Consider the following 20,935-nt stretch of genomic DNA (forward strand, 5'->3'; position numbering starts at 1 on the left):
CTCTAGTAAATAATAGAAGTCACTGGGTGGTACGAACAGTTAATGCCTTTGACTGCTAACTAAAAGGTTAGAGGTTTGAGTCCACCCAGAGGTGCTCGGAAGAAAGAGCTAGCAACACTCTTCTGAAAAATCCCCCACTGGAAACCCTGTGGAGCAGAGCTCTACTCTGACGTACTGGAGTTGCCGTGAGTTAGAGCTGACTCCAGTGCAGCTGTTATTATTATTATGAAGTAATAGCTCCCTCAATATTACCTTCTTTACTAGAATTAAAAAGTTTTAGAACTGAGGTGGTAAAATTTTAATCTATTGTCCCCATATATCAAATGGGGAGAGTGAAGCCTGGAGAGTTTGAAAGACCCACATTTGATAAATGGCTGAGCTCTGACTTCATCCTGGTGCACTCACTTTCCTGGTCAGCTGGTCTATTGTCATTAGGTGCCGTCGAGTCAGTTCGAACTCATAGTGACCTACATGCGACAGAATGAAACACTGGCTGGTCCTGCTCCATTGTCACAATTGTTTTTATGTTTGAGCCCATTGTTGCAGCCACTGTGTCACTCCGCCTCATTGAGGGTCTTCCTCTTTTCTGCCGACCCTGTACTTCACCAAGCATGATGTCCTTCTCCAGGGACTAATCCCTCCTGACAACATGTCCAAATCATGTAAGAGACAGCCTCTCTATCCTTGCTTCTAAGGAGCGTTCTGCTTGTACTTCTTCCGAGACAGATTTGTTCATTCTTCTGGCAGTCCATGATATATTCAATATTCTTTGCCAACACCACAATTCAAAAGTGTCAATTCTTCAATCTTCCTTATTCATTGTCCTGCTTTCACACGAATATGATGCGATTGAAAATACCATGGCTTGGGTCAGGCGCACCTTAGTCTTCAAGATGACATCTTTGCTTTTCAACACTTTAAAGAGGTCTTTTGCAGCAGATTTGTCCAATGCAACGCATCGTTTGATTTCTTGAGTAAAATGAAATCCTTGACAACTTCAATCTTTTCTCCGTCTATTTCTCTGCAATGTTGAAAAACTGGAACTCTGCAGAATTATGTTAGGTGACTTCCTGAGGGGACTGGTGCTAGGCCACTCTTCTCTCCAGGTTCCGTGCTGACTCAATAAGAGGAGCACAGAGAAGACAGTACGGGGGAAGGAAATGTTTGCATAGCAGTTTTGCCTACAAGGTAAGTACTGAAAAATAAGCACGTCATTTTGGAAAGTTATCATGTTAATAAAATCAAACCAAAACCATTGCCGTCCAGTTGATTCCAACTCATAGTGACCCTATTGGACAGATTAGAACTGCCCCATAGGGTTTCCAAGGAGTGGCTGGTGGATTCGAACTGCTGAACTTTTGGTTGGCAGCCAAGCTCTTAACCACTGTACCACTTTTTTATTGAGTGTAAACTGGGTGCTATAACCAAGTGAAGTTAATTGTTTAGCTCACTGAAGACTTAAAACAATCCCAAATTAGGGAATTTTGGAAATCCCATGGGGGCAGTTCTACTCCATCCTATAGGGTCACTATGAATCGGAATTGACTTGATGGCAATGTGTTTGGTTTAGTTTAGTTTTGTTTTGTTTTAATGGCACAATTGTTAAGTGCTCAGCAGATAAAGGAGGGTTGGTTGTTCAAACCTACCCAGTGGCCCCATGGGGGAAAGACCTGGTAATCTGCTCCCATATAGATTACAGCCTAGAAAACCCTATGGGGCAGTTCTACTCTGTCAAATGGGGTCACTATGAAAATCAGCTCGACGGCACCCAACAGCAGCATCCTCAGTTTGGAGTGCCTGGGAAGTATACATGGTTTAAGCACTCAGCTGCTAAAGGGCGGAAGGGTGGAGACTTGAGTCCACTCAGAGGCACTGTGGAAGAAAGGCCTGGCAATCTACTTCCAAAAAATCTCTATTGAAAACCCTGTGGAGCCAGGTACTACTCTAACACATATGGGGTCACCATGAGTCAGAGTCAGCTGGCCTGTAATTGATTGGTTTAGCCCCTACTTGCTGTTGTTGTTAGGTGCCCTCCAGCTGGTTCCTACTCATAGCAACCACATGTACAACAGAACAAAACACTGTCTCGTCCTACACCATCCTCGCCATTGTTGTTATGCTTTAGCCCATTGTTGTAACCACTATGTCAATCCATTTCATGGAGGGTCTTCCTCTTTTTCACCCGCCCTTTACTTTACTAAGCATGATGTCCTTCTCCAGGGACTGGTTCCTCCTGATAACTTGTTCAAAGTATGTGAGGCAAAATCTTGCCATCCTTGCTTCTGAGGAGCATTCTGGCTGCACTTCTCCCAAAACAGATTTGTTCGTCCTTCTGGCAGACCATGATGTATTCAATATTCTTCGCCAACACCATAATTCGAAGGCATCAATTTTTCTTTGCTCTTTTTTTGTCTTTATTCATTGCCCAGCTTCCACAGGCATATGAGGCGATTGAAAACACCATGACTTGGGTAAGGCACACCTTAGCACTTGAAATGATATCTTTGCTTTCCAACACTTTAAAGATTTGTCCAATGCAATGGGTCTTTTGATTTCTTGACTACTGCTTCCATAAGTGTTGATTGTGGATCCAAGTAAAATGAAATCCTTGACAACTTCAATCTTTTCTCCGTTTATCATGATGTTGCTTATTGGTCCACTTGTGAGGATTTTTGTTTTCTTTATGTTGAGCTGTAATCCATACTGAAGGCTGTGGTCTTTGATCTTCATCGGTAAGTGCTTCAAGTCCTCTTCACTTTCAGCAAGCAAGATTGTGTCATCTGTGTATTGCACAGCCACAACTTAGTGATTGTAACATCACCCTTACTCAGGTCACTTCCCTGATCCAATGTAAAGGGAGTTTCACTGGGGTGTGGCCTGCACCATCTTTTATCTCTCAAGAAATAAAAAGAAAGGGAAGCAGGCTTAGAGCTGGAGACCTCATACCACCAAGAAAGCAACACCTGGAGCAGAACGTGTCTTTTGGGCACAGGATCCCTGTGCCTGAGAAGCTGCTCGACCAGGGGAAGATTCAGGACAAGGACTTCCTCCAGAGCTGACACAGAGAGAAAGCCTTTCCCTGGAGCCAACGCCCTGAATTTGGATGTTGTAACCTACTAGACTGTGAGAAAATAAATTTCTCTTTGTTAGAGCCATCCACTTGTAATATTTCTGTTATAGCAGGGCTAGATGACTAAGACACCAACGCACAGAGTTAAGAGGTGTAACACTTGCCCGAGAAGTCCCCACCAGGGCCTGGTGACAGAGAGTGAGAAGAAGCTGTCCTGATAAAGGAACTTCGTCCTGAGTTGTTGTTCTTGTTACTTCCAAGCTGATCCCAGTCTCAAGTTGTATCCTGTTACTTCCCCAATAAAGCTATTAACTCTAAGTACGGTTTGTGAGTTCTGTGAGACATTGCAGCAAATTACGGAATACAAAGACGGGAGAGGGAGTGCTGGGGGAGAAGAAGTAGTTGACATTAAAGATGATGGGGTGGGACAGCAGTTTGGAAAAGTTGGATATTTGGAGAGGTAAATGCACTGTAGGAAGCCTGACCCTGAATCTCTTCACCATGGCTTTAGAGAGTGACCTGAAGGAGCTCTCTATGCTGGGGGTGGGAGAGTGTGGTGCGTTGAGCTCAGAAGGGGAGACAAGGGGCACAAAGCAAAGCCTGAAATCCCGACCTCGGTGTATTCCTTTCTCAGGATGCTCTAGAGCCCTGCTGCTCAGCGTTTGTGCTGAAACTGGAGTTTTTACTTACGTTATTTGTTTTTAATTTACATTTCACCCTAGACCATTACTTTGGTAAAAGACAGTAAAAGTCAGTTGCGAGAAAAATGAAAGGTAACAACAACAACAACAAAAAAGTAACAAAATATAAGCCCAAGTTTTTAGTTGCAATGTTCACCAGCTTGCAAAATTATGATAAAATCTCCTGAAGGTCATTCTGAATTTCTTAACTTATCTTGGCCACTGATGGCAGGTACTTTGAGTGGTATTGCTGCCCCCCTCCTACCGAGGAAGGAGCTCAGAGGGTGCCGGAGAAACATTTTTTGTATGCAGAGATGTTTTTTAAACATACCTTCATTTTTCTTACGAAGCCATTTTACAAAAATTAGAAAGACGGAGAAGATTGTGAGAATTAGAAAGTAAATGCAACAAATTAAAAATGCTGTGCTTATTACCTCCTAAGTGCTTAAAAAGAGTTCCTTGTTTCAAATGGGCTTTTGTTTAAGGAAGCGAAGGACGGACGGTTTTAGGCCCCGACCCTTCAGTGTCCCCATGCGTGGTCTTCTCTCCCTGCCTCTCAGTGTAGATCTTTTCTTTGGAATAGAGGGGCAGTTGTCTACCCAGCTCTTCTGTAAAGGCACGCGGTAGGATATTGCTTTGGCCAGAGATCAAGTGGAAGTAAGCAAGAACGGCTAATATGTGTGGAATGTACCTCATGAAATGAAATTGGCTCCTTTAAAAATTATAGCCGCCTGGGCTAAGCCGCAGAGGTGTGGAGAGGAGGATAATGCAGGAATTCTTTCTGAGTCCCTTCCCACAGGAACAGCTTAGTGGAATGCTGAGCCGAGCACCTGCAGCTTGATTGCTTTGTCCTTGTGGACGGAGGGAAGGAGAAAGTGGGGTGGGGGCTGTACCATGGCTGTGTGAGTGGAGAATGGCATTTGTGCTCCCTGGGGGGTGGGTGGGGGTTAGAACCGTGTCCAGCCCATGTTGAGGTGACAGGTTTCAGGAGAACTGGGCTCAGCTCCTCACTTTTCCGTGAACCAATACATCATTCTGAGAGGAATTATTATCCCCTTGGAGCCCAGGAAGGAGCCCTAGTGGTGCAGTGGTTAAGCACTTGGCTGCTAACCAAAATGCACGAGCAGACTGAACCTACCAGCTGCTCCATGGGAGAAAGATGTGGCAATCTGCTTCCATAAAGATTTATAGCTTTTGAAACCCTATGGGGCAGTTCTACCCTGCCCTATGCTGTCACTATGAGTCAGAATCAACCTGTGAGCAGTGAGTTTGGGCGTTTTTTTTTTTTTTGGTTTAGAATGCCAGGGGAGAGTTAGATTAGATGTTTCTTGAAGGCTTTAATGTTCTCTGACTTCATGCACCATTTATGTGGCCTCAGTGCTCAATGACCATTTGAGAAACATTTTTCGTTTACTAATAGGATTGTTTCCTCAAACTAGAGTTGGCCTAAATGACGTGGACGGAGTCAAGCTTTCGGGACCTTCATTTGCTGATGTGGCATGACTCAAAATGAGAAGAAACAGCTGCAAACAGTCATTAATAGTCAGAACGTGGAACATATTCACATATGTATACCTACATATATATTTACATATACCTCCTTGTTATGACTTTGTTTATTAAAAATATACTTTCTCTGCCTTAAGAATGTTTTTTGTTGTATGTGTCTACCAATCCAGTATGGTATACTTGGCAATTTCATGATTAAATTAATGTGAAAACATTTGAGAGAATAACTTGGGGAACACATTGCTCTTTAAAATGTGAACTATTTCAAGTTTTTTTTTTTGTTGTTGTTGTTAATTATTTATTTATATTGCTGTGCATTTGCCAAATACGCCGCTCAAACATTTTATGGCATGAGGAGACTATCCGAACATAAATGAAAAAGCCCAGGAAACCATAAGATTTTCCCTCCCTTCACTTTAAATTCTAATGCTCTGTTCAGAAATATGAAAATTGACTTTTGAAGTAACTGGACAGACATAACTGTGACTCATTACTCATTCAAGTGGCTACAACTTTTGAACGATTTCTATTATTGAAAGTGGTTTCCTATATAGTGAACTGATCTCTAACAAAGGAGCAAAGGCAGTTCAATAGAGAGAGGACAATCTTTTCAACAAATGATGTGGGAACAACTGGACATCTGCATGGAAAAACATGAATCTAAATTCAAACCTTACAGTTTTCACGAAAGATAACTCATAATGGACCATAGACTCAAATGTAAAATGCAAAACTATAAAATATCTAGAAGATGCCATAGGAGAAAATACAGATGAGCTTGGGTCTGACAGCTCTTCCATTCCCATGACTTTCCTGGCCATGAAAGGTTCTGTCAACCCCTGATCAGTCTAACGAGAAGGCCGAAGGCCTATCTCCAAACACACCTTGATGTTTTCTTGTCTGTTCTGCAGTCTCCTTGGAGCTTAAACTGGGAGATGAGATACGGACTCTCTTTTGTGAGATTTCTAAGCCATTTTGGGTACCCTGTGGTCCCTTAACCTAGAGTTGGTCTGAGGGAATAGTTGGTATGGGGGGTGCTTTTTCAAAGGGCTCACCAAGGCTCCCACTCTCATTGCTAACTCTTTGACGTTCTTCTTCCTCATAGCCTAGTGACCCTTTCTAGCTGAGAATGGGGTGGCGCGGAAGAAGAGGAGACATGTGTGATGCACCCAGGGAGCTCAGAAGCTCCACTGAAGGAGCACAAGGACTTGGAGGTCCACTGGTGTTGTGGTCAGAAGGGAAAGGCTATTGGCCTGTACTTAGAGGGAATACATGTGGCCAAAGGAGACTTCCCTGTGTCTGAAAGAAAACATACTCCTTACTGTGTATTTGTGAAAAAGATTGGCCTAATGCTTGGGACTCATGGCAGTGACCCCATGTGTTACAGAACAGAACTGCTTTCTGGGGTTTTCTAGACTGTAATCTTTATGGTGATGTTAGGACAGAACAGGGGGATACTGATTGGTTTAAAGTCAGGAAAGGAGTGCGTCAGGGTTGTATTCTTTCACCATACCTATTTAATCTGTATGCTGAGCAAATAATACTAGAAGCTGGACTATATGAAGAAGAAAGGGGCATCAGGATTGGAGGAAGACTCATTAAGAACCTGCATCTTGCAGATGACACAACCCTGCTTGCTGAAAGTGAAGAGGACTTGAAGCACTTACTAATGAAGATCAAAGACCACAGCCTTCAGTATGGATTACAGCTCAATATAAAGAAAACAAAAATCCTCACAACTGGACCAATAAGCAACATCATGATAAATGGAGAAAAGATTGAAGTTGTCAAGGATTTCATTTTACTTGGATCCACAATCAACAGCCATGGAAGCAGCAGTCAAGAAATCAAAAGACACATTGCATTGGGCAAATCTGCTGCAAAGGACCTCCTTAAAGTGTTGAATGCAAAGATGTCACCTTGAAGACTAAGGTGTATCTGACCCAAGCCATGGTATTTTCAACTGCATCATAGCCATGTGAAAGCTGGACAACGAATAAGGAAGACTGAAGAAGAGTTGACGCCTTTGAATTGTGGTGTTGGCGAAGAATATTGAATATACCATGGACTGTCAAAAGAAGGAACAAATCTGTCTTGGAAGAATTGTGGCCAGAATGCTCCTTAGAGGCAAGGATGGAGAGACTGCGTCTTACAGACTTTGGACATGTTGTCAGGAGGGATCAGTCCCTGGAGAAGGACATCATGCTTGGCAGGGTACAGGGTCAGCAGAAAAGAGGAAGACCCTCAACGAGGCAGAATGACACAGGGGCTGCAACAGTGAGCTCAGGCATAACGACGATTGTGAAGATGGCGCAGGACTGGGTGGTGTTTGGTTCTGCTGTGCACGGGGTCGCTATGAGTCGGAACCGCCTCGACGGCACCGAACAACAACAACAATCTTTGTGGAAGCAGATCACCAGGACTTTCTTCTGTGGAGCTGCTGGGTAGACTCAGATCTCCACTCTTTTGGTTAGCAGCCGGTTGTGAACTGAGTCGGGTGCCAACTAGATGGCTGCTAATAACAACAACAACAACAACGCTTGGGGGCAAATCAGGTGCACAAGCATGTTAGATGTCTAGAAGAGCTAATGATCTCTGCTTTCCTGAGCTGCCCCTACAAAGGACTGCGCCGGGATATACCCCTGAGCCAGCAGAGACTCAGACAGGTCCCTATCCTAACCTTCTCACATACCGCCTATGATCTCCAGCAAGGGACCTCTCCTCACCAAAATCCATTCCTCTTCTGAAAAATGCTTTAAAAACAGTACCTTTTTTTTTCCTTTGAGGGTTGTTGTGAAGACCATGTAAGAAAACCCATGTGAAGCACCACAGTGATTCCTGGAGTGCATTAAACACTCAATGAATGTGTGGTCAGGAGCCTATGAGTCTGTGCCATAAACAAAGCTCACAGAGCCTTTCTCCTGAGTCTACGGTGCCAGTAGGTGATATGCACAGCCATGAGATTTGCATCGGGATGCCAGGCTTTTACCATGGGAAACTGCACCTATTAGGTCTTTCTCTCATCAGTGTGCACTTTAGTGTTTACACCATACAGGTCCATTTTGACTATATTACAATCCTCTATTTTCTGCTTTCATGCCATGTGTGGGTCATTCAATCATTCATTCAATGATTTATTAAGAAGCTATAATTGGGTGGAGCAAGATGACAAAGTGAGTGGAAGTAGCCCACTGAACAATGAATAAAGACAAGCACAGACTGAGATCTCAGAACTCCAGATGGCAGCTAAGGTGTTGGACAGTCAGGGTGAATTCAAAAGTGGGAAAGAGGAAGAATGGGGAGAGCGCAGAAGCTGGGAACTCCTACTTGCTAATATCGAGAGCATTTGTTCATCACAGCTATTTTGGGACCGGGCTGGGCAACACGCCAATCAGGGAACACAGGAAGGGAGCTAATATGAGGAAGCTGTAGCCTGATTTTTTAAGGTGGTGCAGATTGGCCACGAAAGTTTGTGGTCTGTACAATTGGGAGGGAGCTAAGGGAGACCGTGGTGCTGTGAGAGAGTGCTGTTAAATCTCACTGAGGCCCGAGGTGGATGGTCACTAGGGCCAGGAGGAACTTGAAGGGCAGCAGGGCAAGGGGAATACTTCAGGCAGACAGGAATGCAGTGGGAAATGATTGGCTCCCTGCCCACAACAGGACACTGTGGGAGAGCCTGTGCAGGAGTGACCTCGAAGGAAAGACATAGAGAGCACCCCACCTTCACCTCAGGAAAGTCAAGCCCCACTGGTATGTCAGTGTTTGTGACCAGCTAACCCTGATCTCCCGTGCAGGTGTATTGAATTCCAGAGATCAAGCATCCAGAACTCCTGAGTCAGCACTGAAAAAAAAAACTGAGGATAAGAGTGGTTCTGGAGGTTTTCAGGAGAAAATACTAAGCCCACTGCCACTGGGTTGATTCTGACTCATAGTGACCCTGTGGGGCAGAGCAGAGCTGTACCATGGGGTTCCCAGGGATCTGTGGAGGTAGGCTGCCACATCTTTCTCCCACAGAGTAGCTGGTGAGGTGGAGGCCTCGGCCTTTCAGTCGGCAGCTGGGCACTTGGCCACTGCACCACAATGGCACCTAGTCAGAAAAATTTCCCACAAAAACCAGAATACAAAATTTGAAGTTAAAAAAGATAAAATCTCTCGAGTTCAACAAAAAAATAGTATAACACACAAAATCACAAGAGAAGAAGGAATAATCAATAGCAAAACGTAAAGAAGAGGAAATTTCTCCTATGGAGGCCAAACTATTGGAAAGAATTGATAAATTTCAGACCATGGTACTGAATATGTTTAAATAAAGCAAAAAGCTCACAGAAAACCAACTATTGAAGATCAGGAAACAAATGGAGGAACAAAATGAGAAGCTCAACAATGAAACTGAAAACATCAAAACAAAACAAAAACCCAATAAGAACTACTGGAACTGAAGAATAAAGCAACTGACTTAGAAAAAGCAAGAGAAACACTCAATAATAGAGTCGAACAGACAAAAGGTAGAATAAATGGATTAGAAGAGAAAATGAGCTTTTCAAATTTCAAGAGAAACAAGAGAAAAGAACAAAGAAAAGTGAACAATCCCAAATGCAAATATGGAATTCAATTAAGAAATCTAACAGAATTAGTGGAATCCCAGAGCACTATGACAACAATAAAGACATAGGAAGAATTTTCCAAGAGATAATCAGAGAAGTTCTTGGACCTGAAGAGAGAACCAAGGCTGCAAATACAGGAAATTACACAAACCTCAATTAGAAGAGACACAAAAAGATCAGCTCCCTGCCATATCCTAATAATATTCTTGAAAACCAAAGACAAGGAGAGAATTCTGAGAGCAGCAAGAGAAATACACAATATAACATACCAAGTGTCTTTCATAAGAATCAGTGTGGATTTATGCCCAGAAATTCTAGAGGCCAGAAGACAGTGGAGTGACATACATAAAATACTGAATGAAAACGATTACCAACCAAGAATTCTTTACCCAGCAAAGTTGTCCTTCAAAAATGAGGGGGAAATCAAGAAGACATTCCCAAATAAAGAGAATTTGCCACTACCAGACCATCTTTGTAATGTAATACATGTAGTAACCACTAAGAAATCACCGAGAAAAAGCATTCAGAAGAAAAGAAGGAAGAAAGAAAAAAGGCTAATTGCAAGAAAGCAGCCAAATACAAACAAAAACAGAAAAATCAGAATAAAAAAACAAAGAAGATATGAAACACTCAAAAAACATAAGGCATGAGTGAGGCAGACACGTTGTTTTCACTGATAACCTTAAATGTAAATGGTCTAAACACCCTATGCAAAAGGCAGAGAGTGACAGAATGGGTAAAAAACATTATCCATCCTTTTACTGTCTACAATAAACATACCTTAGACATTAGAACACAAAGAGATGGAAAATAAAAGAAGGGAGAAAAATATTCCATGCAACCAATAAACCAAAAACAGCAGGAATGGCCTTACTGCTATCAGATGAAATAAACTTTAAATCATGATCTATTACAGGAGATAAAGAAAGGCATCATATAATAATAAAAGGGTCAATCCAGCAAGAAAACATAAAAATTATATATACACCTAACAGCAAGACTCCAAAATAAATGAAACAAATATTGACTAATATGAAAGGAGAAATACAGAGTTCCACAGTAATAGTAGGGGACTTCGACACGCCACTTTTAATTACAAACAGTCATCTAAAAAGAAGATCACTAAGGACCTTGAGAACTTAAAACCATAAGCCATTTGGAACTAACATACATATATAGAACACTCCTCCCAGCATCAGAACAATACACATTCCTCTCCAGCACACTTGGATCATTTTCCAGAATAGGCCATAGCTAGGACACAAAACAAGCCTCAACAAATTTAAAAGATCGAAATATACAAAGCATCTTCTTTGACCATAATGGTATGAAGCTAGAAATCAAAAACAGGAAAAATAATGAACACATAAATAAATACATGGAAACTAAATAATTACTGGGTCATAGAAGAAATCAAAAGTGAAATGAAAAATTCCTAGAATCAAAGAAAAACAAAAACACGACATATCAAAACTTTTGGGACACAGCAAAAACAGTACTCAGCGGGAAATTTATAGCAATAAATGCCTACATTAAAAGATTCAAAATCTTTAACTTAAACCGACAACTTGAACAAACAGAAAAAGAATTTAAAATCTACCAGAAAAAAGGAAGTAATAAAGACCAAGGCAGTAACAAATGAAATACAAAAACAATAGAAAGAATCAACACAACCAGAAATTGGTTCTTTGAAGGCATCAATACAATAGACAAACTACTGTGCAGACTGATAAAAGAAAAAAATGGAAGAGACAACCAAATTAATAAATGAAATTGGTGGCATTACCACTGATCCAACAAAGATAAAGATGATCATAATTAATTACTGTGAAAAATTGTACTCCAAGAAACTTGAAAACCTAGATGAAATGGACAAGTTCCTAGAAACACACTACCTATCCAAACTAACAAGAGGTAGAAAATTTAAATAGACCCATTACAAAAGAAGAGATTGATGATGTTATCAAATCATGGCAACAAAAACAAAAGCCCAGGATCAGATGATTACACTGGAGAATTTTACCAAATATTCAAAGAGTTGTTACCAATCCTACTCAATCTCTTCAAAAACATAGAAGAGTAAGGAACATTAATAAATTCTTTCTGCAAAGCCAGTGAAAACCTGATACCTAAACCAGAGAAAGACATCACAAAAAAAGAAAATTGTGAACTGATATTCCTTATGAACATAGAAGCAAAAATTTTCAACAAAACTCTAGCCAACAGACTTCAACAACATATCAAAAAAATTACTCACCGTGATTGAGTGGGATTCACACCAGGATTACAAGGGTGGGTCAACATTAGAAAATCAATCAATGTAATTCACCAAATAAATAAATCAATGGAAAAGAACCACACAATGGCATCAATTGTTACGAAAAAGGCATTAGATAAAATTCAACAGCATTTCCTGAAAAAACTCTCAGCAAAACAGGAATAGAAGGGAAATTTCTCAACAATGTTAAAAGCATACATGCAAAACCAACAGCCAACATTATACTCAACAGAGAAAGGTTGAGAGCCTTTCCTTTGAGGACAGGAACGAGACAAGGATGCTCACTATCACCACTCTTATTCAACATTGTGCTGGAAGTCCCAGCCAGAGCAATAAGACAAGAAAAAGAAATAAAATGTATCCAAATTTGAAAGGAATAAGTAAAACTATCTCTATTTGCTGATGATATGGTCCTATACATAGAAGACCCTAAAGATTACACAGGAAAACTTTTGGAACTAATAGAATAATTTAGCAACATTGCAGGGTACAAGATTAACACACAAAAATCAGTTGGGTTCCTCTACCCTAACAGAATACTCCAAAAAAAAAAAAAAAATCATGAAAACAATACCATTTATAATAGCCTCCAAATCAATAAAATACCTAGGAATTAACCTAACCAGGGACATAAAAGACTTATACAGTGAAAATCATAAAACACTACTATAAGAGACCTATACCCAGTACAACCCAGTGCCTATAAGAGACTTATAGATACCTACAAAAATGGAAAGATATCCCATGAATATGTAAATTTTACCTAAAGTGATCTACAGATACAACGCAATCCCAATGCAAATTCCAACAACATTCTCTACTAAAGTTGTAAAGATCAACTTCATATGGAAAGGAAAGAAACCCTGAAGAGCCAAAGCAATATTGAAGAAAAGGAACAAAGCAAGAGGCCTCACACTCCCTGATATCAACATAGTACACAGCTACTGTGTACACAGGCACTGTGCGCAAAATACTGAACAATGCAGGAAACATCGAAAGATGATGGAAGGAATACACAGAGTCACTGTACCAAAATAATTGATTGATGTTCAATCATTTCAGGAGGTAGCATATGACCAAGAACCTATGGTACTGAAGGAAGAAGGTCAAACTGCACTGAAGGCATTGGGAAAAAACAAGCCTCCATGAATTGACAGAAAACCAATTGAGATGTTTCAATAACCAGTTGCAGCACTGGAGGTGCTCGCTCGTCTATGCCAAGAAATTTGGAAGACAGCTACCTGGCTAACCAGCCAGAAGAGAGCCATATTTGTGGCAATTCCAAAGAAAGGTGATCCAACAGAATGAGGAAATTATTGAACAATATCATTAGTATCACTCACAAGTAAAATTTTGCTGAAGATAATTACAAAATGGTTGCAGCAGTACATTGACAGGGAACTACTAGAAATTCAAGTCAGATTCAGAAGAGGATGTAGAATGATGGTTATCATCGCTGATGTCAGGTGGATCCTGGCTGAAAGCAGAGACTACCAGAAAGATGTTTACCTGTGTTTTATTGACTATGCAAAGGCATTTGACTGTGTGGATGGATAGTAACAAATTATGGATAACATTATGAAGAATGAGAATTCCAAAACACTTAATTGTGCTCACAAGGAACCTGTTCATAGAAAAAGAGGCAGTCATTTAAACAGAACAAGGGGATACTTCGTGATTTAAGGTCAGGAAAGGTGTGCATCAGGACTGTATCCTTTCACCATACCTATTCAATCTGTATGCTGAGCAAATAATTCACGAAACTGGACTGTATGAAGAAGAATGTGGCATCAGGATTGGTGGAAGACTCATTAACAATCTGTGATATGCAGATGGCATAACCTAGCCTGCTGAAAGGAAAGAAGACTTGAAGCACTTACTGATGAAGGAAAAGACAACAGCCTTCAGTATGGATTACACCTCAACATAAAGAAAACAAAAATGCTCACAAGTAGGCCAATAAGCAGCATCATGATAAATGAAGAAAATATTGTAATTGTCAAGAACTTCATTTTATTTGGGTCCACAATCAATGCCCATAGAAGCAGCAGTCAAGAATTCCAATGATGTATTGCACTGGGCAAATCTGCTGCAAAAGACCTCTTTAAAAGTGTTGAAAAGCAAAGATGACACTTTGAGGACTAAGGTGCGCCTAACCCAAGCCACGGTATTTTCCATCACCTCCTGTGCATGTGAAAGCTGCACAATGAACAAGGAAGACTGAAGAAGAATCGATGCCTTTGAATTATGGTGTTGGCGAAGAATATTGATATTCCATGGACTGCCAGAAGAATGGACAAATCTGTCTTGCAAGAAATACAGCCAGAGTGCTCCTTGGCACTGAGGATGGTGAAACTTTGTCTCACATACTTTGGACATGTTATCAGGAGGGATCAGTCCCTGGAGAAGGACAACATGCTTGGCAAAGTACAGGGTCAGCGGAAAACAGGAAGACCCTCAATGAGGTGGATTGACACAGTGGCTGCGACAAAGAGCTCAAGCACAACAACTATTGTAAGGATGGTGCAGGATGAGGCAGTGTTTAGTTCTGTTGTGCACGGGGTCGCTGTGAGTTAGAACCGACTTGAAGGCACCTAACAACAACAAGGCATATTGATATATGGGTAGTTACAAGTACATACATAGGTGAGAAGATATAAATATCTATAAAAACCAAAACCGAACCAAATCCATTGCCATCGAGTCAATTCTGACTCATACGACCCTATAGGACAAAGTACAACTGCCCCATAGAGTTTCCAAGGAGTGCCTGGTGGATTCAAACTGTTGGCCTTTTGGTTAGCAGCTGTAGCTCTTAACCACTACACTGCCAGGGTTTCCTTAGATATCTATACCCAAACACACTGCTGTTGAGTCTATTCCGACTCATAGCGACCGTATAGGACAGAGTAGAACTGCACCACAGGGTTTCCAAGGAGCACCTGGCGGAATCGAACTGCCGACCGCTTCATTAGCAGCCGTGGCACTTAACCACTACACCACCAGGGTTTCCTTTTTTTTTATATATAGGTACGTGTAAATACAAATACGTGTGTGTAGGCACAAATATTAATTGAAGTCACAAAGAAAGATACTTCTCAGACATAACCAAACGCATTTCAAGATTGGTTTCCTGGATTTGAAGGCTTAGGACCTTGGTCTCCTGGGACAACTCAGTCAGCTGGCATAATATAGTTTACAAAAATCATGATCTGCATCCTAGTGAAGTGAGTAGTGTCTGGGGTCTTAAAAGCTTGTGAGTGGCTATGTAAGACATAATTACTGGTTTCTGCTTGTCAGGAGTAAAACAATAAGAAGGTAACTAAAAGCTCAGAGAAGAAACAAGTCTATGTAAGCCATGACCTCATCTGTCCTGGGACCAGAAGGACTAGATGGTGCTTGGCTACCATCATTGAGTGTTCTGACCAGGGTCAAACAGAAGATCCAAGATAGAATGGGAGAAAAATGTGGAGCAGAACTTAAACACTTAAAAAAAAAAAAAAAAGCCAGACAAACTGAAACTGTAGAGAACAGAGGACTCCCTGAGACAATTGCCCTGTGATACTCTTTAAACCTAGAACTGAGCCTATCCCTTGAGATCACCTTTTAGTGAAAAAGCAGAGTGGCACACAAAATAAAGGATATTACCTGCAGGATCAGTGCCCTACTTAAAAACCATCAGAGTGAGACCAAAAGGTCAACAATTACTTAAAAACAAAGATGAGAAGAAAAGGGGGCAGGGAAACTAGAGATCTGGAAACAGAAAAAATAGAACAATTAAGGAGAATGTTGACACATTGTGATAAATGTAACTAATGTCACTGATTATACTATGGACTGCCAGAAGAAGGAACAAGACTGTTTTGGAAGAAGTACAGCCAGAATGCTACTTAGAAGGGAGGATGTGAGACTTTGTCTCACATACTTTGGACATGTGATCAGGAGGGAACAGTCCCTTTACCATCATGCTTGGAAAAGTAGAGCGTCAACAACAACAAAAAAAAAAGGTTGATGAGGTGGATTGACACAGTGGCTGCAACAATGGGCTGAAACATAGCAATGATTGTGACGATGGCACAGAACTGGCAGTGTTTCGCTCTGTTGTACATGGGATGGCTATGAGTTGGAACGGACTCTATGGCACCTAACAACAACAAAGTCACTGAACAATTTGTGTGGAAATTGTCAAATGGGATCTAACTTGCTGTGTAAACTTTCACCAAAAACTCAATCAAATATTCTTAAAAGAAGGGAGGAAAAAAAAAAAAAAAACTATTAGTAAGTACCCACTGACTTGTTCACCACCTGTCTGTCAGTTGGTTGTACTGTGGAGGCTTGCATGTTGCCATGATGCTGGGAGCTATGCTACTGGTATTTCAAATACCAGCAGGGTCACCCATGGTGGACAGGTTTCAGGAGAGCTTCCAGACTAAGACAGACTAGGAAGAAAGGCCTTAATATCTATTCCCCAAAATTAGCCAATGAAAACCTTATGAATCACTTATGGACATGCTTTGGAAGGGTCATCAGGAGGAGTCAATTGCTGGAGAAGGACATTACGTTTGGTGAAGTAGAGGGCCAGAGAGGGTGAAAGAAACCCTCTGAGATGGATTGGCACCACAGCCACAACGATGGACTTGAACATGCCAGTGATCATGAAGATGAGCACAGGACCTGGCAATGTTTTATTCTGTTGTGCATGGGGTCACCACAAATTACAGCTGGCTCAACAGCATCTATCTATCTGTCCATCCATCCATCTGTCCATCCGTCCGTCCGTCCGTCAGTCCATCCATCCATCTTCCTACCTGTCTATCCATCCATCTGTCCATCTCTCTGTCTCTATTTATCTATCTACCTACCTACCCATCTATCCGCCCATCCATCCATCTGTCTCTCTCTCTCTGTATCTATTTATCTATCTATCTTCCAGATAACTATACTATTTACTAGGTCTCTGGAAAATTAGCAGTAATGTACACAGACTGGCTGCACACAGTAGGGAGTAAATGGTAATTATCATTATTATATACAACAAGAAGCCTAATAAAAAAAATACTTCACCCTTAATAGTAAAAATTAATAATTACTTTTGATGAATGGAAAACAGTATATAACCTCATCAGGGATCTTGATTATCTAAAAAGTAGTGAACTTACTTAATTTTATCAGTCTGCCTACTTACTCTTGGAACAAGCTTCTTGATACACATAATTAATTCCCAAGCTTGCATTCCCCAGATGTTCCAGCACTTAGGAAGCTAAAGAATATCCACAGTGTTTCCTGTTTTCAAATCTCTCATTTTGCTCCACACTAGAGGGAAGCTGAGCCTTCTAAGCTGGCCGCTGCCCGTCAGACATAACCGACATCTCAGCAGGTCCATTGTCGCTTTGTGGCTAAGCAACATCTGCGCACAGTGGCTGGAATGGTTGTGTGTGAGAAAAAATAGAAATTCAGAGGACAGTTGGTATCTTACACCTCTGCTGTTGGAGGCCAAGTTCCTATAAAAAGTAATAATAAGAGTTTTCAGGTCTTAATACTTGTTCAAACGGACAATTTCTAGGACTAATATTAGACAATGGACAAAGAAAGCAAACCACGCTTCACACTTATCCTATAGTTTGTCGTTAGAATGCCACTCAGCTTCTAAATAAAACTCTCATCCCCAGTTGGTGACACCCAGTTCTATCGCAGGGAGCACTCCTTGCCTGAGCTCCTTGAGGGACTTGGCAGGTTGTTGATCTTCTTCCAGTTAATTTAACGAGCATGTCAGCCCTTTATATAAACATTTGGAAGCATCTTAGGGCTTCTTAGTGTTTTCAAAGTGCCACCCCACATTGATGACGTATTTTCCATCATTATCACCTTTGCATTTTCCTCTGAAAGGAACCTAACGTGCCTGTAAAAACCCCTGCGTATCCTGGATGTGTTCTTGGTGACTCGCTCTTCCACAGACGTGTCAGAAGAAAGCGCAGCAAAACTGAGCTCAGAAACTCTGTCTCCATTTTTGTATTCTTGTTGCCTGGTTTCTTCAGTATTAATGTCTCTGAATGAATGAATGCGTGAATGAATTATTTTAGAAGCAAAAATTGCCCTTAAAAAGCTAACAGTGCACACTGAACTTATATTTGGGAAAAACTTTCTGAAACTTATTTATTTTTGCCCTCTGTAGGTAGTAGCAAGCAGGGAAGCAGCTTTTTAGCTTTTCTAACTAAAAACACCTCACATCCAACGTATCAATAAAAGATGTTTGTGGGGAGAGTTGCGGCCTGGGAGAGGAGCTGAGCATGTTTCACTTTTGTATGGAAATGCTGGGAGGAGAAAGATAAAAATTTCATCTTATTCTGTGCATTATCCAACACGCTACATGAAAGTACAGTGAAGAAAACACTGAGGGCTACTCCTGCCAAGTCATTCTTTAACCAGAAAATCTCTGGATGCTGATAATAAATTCTAAAACAACATCCGCATAAGTGGCTCCATTCTAGAATAATCAGATTTGGAAAAATTAACATCGTTTTCCACTAAGTTAAGTTTGAATGTAATGCAATTTGTGATCACCAAGGAACAAAACAAGACAAGGATAATTAACTGTGTTCTGCTTGTGGAGAAAAAGTCCGAGTGGAAGTCTTTACAAAGATTTTAGGGTGTAATGATATGTAGGCTGCAGTGAAAGCTGTTTGGGCTGACAGCTGGTTCAAGTTAAATTGAGTCTGACTCAGAATATTAATTTTTAAGTACCGTATAAACGAATGCAGGTTATACACTCTACATTAGCCCATAAATTAATATGAGACTTTAACATTTAAAATGTGATGTCAACATGACAACCCCTGTGTATGTTTTGACCATCTCTTTAGCCACCTGATGAAGGGTTTAGGAGAAATTTATTTCAATTTTGCAAACTTCAGCCACTAGGCCAGATTCTGTGCTATATTCTATGGATGTGTTTTGTGGTGGGGGGAGGGGTGTTGGGAAAGATGGGTTACAAATAGGAATGTTATGCTTATGCCATTAAAAAAATGCAACAACCTGTTGGGGTTTGCTAAACAAAGCCATGGGGGAAGGAAGCAATGGCAATGCTGGGTGACAATCTCTGGTCCCTAAATAAAATACCGATGACGTGCTATGTTCAATCGGGGATATGGGGATGACTTGAGATCAGACTCACAGGATTGATGGAGCGGGTGCTTTTAAACCTCTTATCAACCACAAAGGAGACCTGGTCATGCAATGGTTAAGTGCTTGGCTCCCAGGAAGAAAGACTTGGCGATCTGCTTCCATAAACATTACAGCCTAGGAAACCATATGGAGGCAGTTTTGCTCTGTGACATGGGGTCACTATGAATCAGAATTGACTCAACGGCAACAGATTTTTTAGTTCAATAGAGTGGTGATAGGCCAAACGGTATTTACTACTTGCTTGGCTGTTAATCCTGGATCCCTGGTGGTGCAGAGGTTAAGAGCTTGACTGCTAACCAAAAAGTCGGCGGTTCAAATCCACCAGCGGTTCCTTGGAAACCCTATGGAGCAGTTCTACTCTGCCCTATTGGGTTGCTATGAGTTGAAAATCAAATTGACTGGATGGCATCTAATAACAACAACAATCACAAAGTAAAAGTTATTTAGCTTTACAAGGTGCTGGCTTCTGGACTAGTCCATTGTCTCTAATTATGAATGAGTCCATTCATTTCCCTTATTTGTTAATATTTAAAGTTACATTCTTTTTCTAGATGAAGGTCACCTAGAAACCTCCTAGATATTACACTGTTAAGGCCAAGCACTACAGCTAAGAGATTTAGGGAGAAATCTGTATTATTAGGGGATCAGTGCCAATTAAAATGAAGCAAAACGCCCAGAGAGAGAAGCCTAGGGTGGAAATATAATATTGCTCATTTACATTTCAGGTCACATTTTAGATTCTAATTAGAATACAGATGGCCCAAAACTAGTTGAAATCAATATGTTGTAGTGGCAAATGAAATACTCAGACTTCATAACTGACATTTTGAAATGAATTTGAAATATTAGACACGTCGGCCAGATACAAGGAAGAATTGCCACAGCTATCTCTGGCCTGTCTGCATTTGTGTTCAGAGAAGCAGCCACTGAAGAGCCCACGGAGTTCAGCCAGTCTGGACTTCTCTGCTGCACTTATCCAAGGGTGGCCTGCTGGAGACATCATCACACATTTTACTGCTGTAACTTCCCAAGTCCCGTTTAGAATTATGGAAAGTAGAGCAAGTTTGGGACCCAAGGCAGCTCCACCAACGTGGCCTTCCCCCTTTGCATAGGGGGATAGCAACTTTCCAGTGTGGGGTCGGGATGGAAAGGCTTTGCCTGGCCATCCCAGATGGAATGTTGTTCCCTTGGATCCTGGTGTTTTAGAATTGAATTTGATTATTTTAATAATAGGAAGTGATTTATTAGATTTTAAAGTGCAACACAGACTCAGGAATAAATAGAATCAAGGGTACCTGATCATAGATGGAGACTTGGGAAAGAGGGATGGGGAAGATTGAAGCGTGACTCCCAGACTTCCGGGCTGAGCACATAGACACATGCTGTGAATTCTGTGAGTTAGGACATAATGGAGACCGAGCACGTTGCATAGGAAGTTCTGGACCTATTAATTTTGAGGTCCCTGTGTCTTGTCCAAAGGGAGAATTCTCTTTGAATAAGGGAATTCCACATGTTTGCACAAGTTAGTGTGGAAATGAGCAGAGAGGCATGAGCTGAGAATATGTGGAGTTATCAGCATGTGGACGGCCATGCATTTTTAAGATCCTCAGGG

The sequence above is a fragment of the Elephas maximus genome, chromosome 1 (assembly GCF_024166365.1).
Source record: "Elephas maximus indicus isolate mEleMax1 chromosome 1, mEleMax1 primary haplotype, whole genome shotgun sequence".
NCBI lineage: Eukaryota > Metazoa > Chordata > Mammalia > Proboscidea > Elephantidae > Elephas > Elephas maximus.